Source organism: Pristiophorus japonicus, unplaced genomic scaffold (genome assembly GCF_044704955.1).
Source record: "Pristiophorus japonicus isolate sPriJap1 unplaced genomic scaffold, sPriJap1.hap1 HAP1_SCAFFOLD_58, whole genome shotgun sequence".
Lineage (NCBI taxonomy): Eukaryota > Metazoa > Chordata > Chondrichthyes > Pristiophoridae > Pristiophorus > Pristiophorus japonicus.
Window position 1 is genome coordinate 2,290,836 of NW_027254488.1, and position 2,326 is coordinate 2,293,161.

A 2,326-nucleotide genomic window follows, 5' to 3' on the forward strand; every position below is an offset into this window, starting at 1 on the left:
CTCTTTTCCATCCAAACTTCAATCTTCCTGTTTTTTAATCCAAACTTCAGACTGCGTGCTGAAGCAAAGAGTTCAGCAATGCAGGACTGTGCTCACACAGAGCACACGATTTGACAACGAGACTTGCAGATCAATCATCAATGACAAAGGCAACAAGATTGTCCACCAGCACCAGGTGTCTTTCACTTGTTTGTCCCAAATTTTCAGCCACTGGGACAACAAGAATTGAGGTTCCACTGAGATTTGAACTCAGATTGCTGGATTCAAAGTCCAGAGTGCTCACCATTACACCATGGAACCAACCACAGAATGAACTTTGAAACAGTTCTCAAAAACAAAAAAGTCATCTCGAACATTACACTTTGGCTCGGCCTTTTCTCATGTTTCGCGTCAGTTCCCAATATTGGGGATGTCCAGAACCATGGAACACAGTCTAGGAATAATGGGTAAGCCATTTAGGACCGAGATGAGGAGAACCTTCTTCACTCAGAGAGTTGTTAACCTGTGCAATTCACTACTGCAGAGAGTTTTTGATGACAGTTCATTGGATGCATTCAAGAGGGAGTTAGATGTTGCCATGACGGCTAAAGGGAGCAAGAGGTATGGAGCCAAAGCAGGAATTGGGTACTGAGGTGAATGATCAGCCATGATCCTATTGAGTGACGGTGCAGTCTCTAAGGGCTGAATGGCCCACTCCTGCAAGTATTTTCTATGTTTCTATGACGTGCTTGCATTTCAAAAAGCGTTGCTTTTATTCATCCTGCGGAATGCATATTGTACAGATAATCTCAGCACACATTGTGCAGGCAAAGGCAGCATTAGACAACAAAGTGATTTCTCCTCCGCTGACGATTTGACAACGGGACTTGTGGATCAAGCATCAATGACAAAGGCGACAAAACAGCCCTCGAACACCAGGTATCTTTCACTTGTTTGTCCCTAAACTTCAGCAGTTGGGTCAACAAGCATTCAGGTTCGACTGAGATTTGAACTCAGATAATTGGATTCAAAGTCCAGAGTGCTCACCATAACACCATGGAACCAACTGCACCAAAACCTTTGAAACATTTCTCAAAAACAGCAAAATCATCTCCAACATTACACTTTGGCTCGGCCTTTTTTTATCTATCGTGGCAGTGCCTCCATTTCAAAAAGCGTTATTTTTGTTCATCTTGCTGAATGCATATTGCACAGATAATCTCAGCACACATTGTGCAGGTAAAGGCAGTATTTTAGATAATAAACTGATTTCTCCTCCACTGATTTGAAACAGGTAACTGATGGTTAGCAACATAGAAACATAGAAAAAAACAGGTGCAGGATTAGGCCATTCGGCCCTTCGAGCCTTCCCCGCCATTCTATAAGATCATGGCTGACCATTCCTTCAGCACCCCTATCCTGCTTTCTCTCCATACCCCTTGATCACCTTAACCGTAAGAGCCATATCTAACTCCCTCTTGAATATATCCAATGAACTGGCATCAACAACTCTCTGCGGCAGGGAATTCCACAGCTTAAGAACTCTCTGATTGAAGAAGTTTCTCCTCATCTTGGTCCTAAATGGCCTACCCCTTATCCTAAGACTATAACCCCTGGTTCTGGACTTCCCAAACATCGGGAACATTCTTCCTGTATCTAACCTGTCCAGTCCCGTCAGAATCTTATACGTTTCTATGAGATCCCCTCTCATCCTTCTAAACTCCAGTGAATGAACACACGATTTGCCAACGAGACTTGTCAATCAAGCATCAATGACAAAGGCAACAAAACTGCCCACCAACAACAGGTGTCTTTCACTTGTTTGTCCCAAATTTTCAGCAGCTGCGACAACAAGCATTCAGGTTCCCCCAAGGTTTGAACGCAGATCGCTGAATTCAGAGTCCTTACCTTTACACCATGGAACCAACAATGCAAAAATTATTTGAAACATTTCTAAAAAACAATAAAATCATCTCCAACATTACACTTTGGCTCAGCCTTTTCTCTTCCATAGTGTTCCCCTCTTTACGTTCTGCTAATTATCGATGCAGACCAATTCACACAGATGCTGTCGAGGCGATGGGTTCTCAAGTGCCTGTTTTTGTTTCACACTGTTCATCACAGCTTGTACTTCAGTCTTGCAAGGTAAAAAGTGCTTTGGCGTTGCAATGCATTAATGTAAAATGCTTGGCATGAAAAGAAAATGCAAATTATTTTGAGTACAAAACATGCAGTGCCAACATTTCAAAAAGCATTGCTTTTATTCATCCAGCTGAAAGCATATTGCACAGATAATCTCAGCACACATTGTGCAGGTAAAGGCAGCATTAGATAAAAAAACTGGTTT

The 2,326-nt window shown here is 42.4% G+C and overlaps 1 non-coding gene across 1 annotated transcript; it reads right to left on the reverse strand.

Moving 5' to 3' along the window:
* Positions 1-228: 228 nt before the first annotated feature.
* trnaq-uug (transfer RNA glutamine (anticodon UUG)) lies at positions 229-300 on the reverse strand. The gene has a single exon. It is a non-coding gene; the product is annotated as a tRNA-Gln (tRNA).
* Positions 301-2,326: the final 2,026 nt, after the last annotated feature.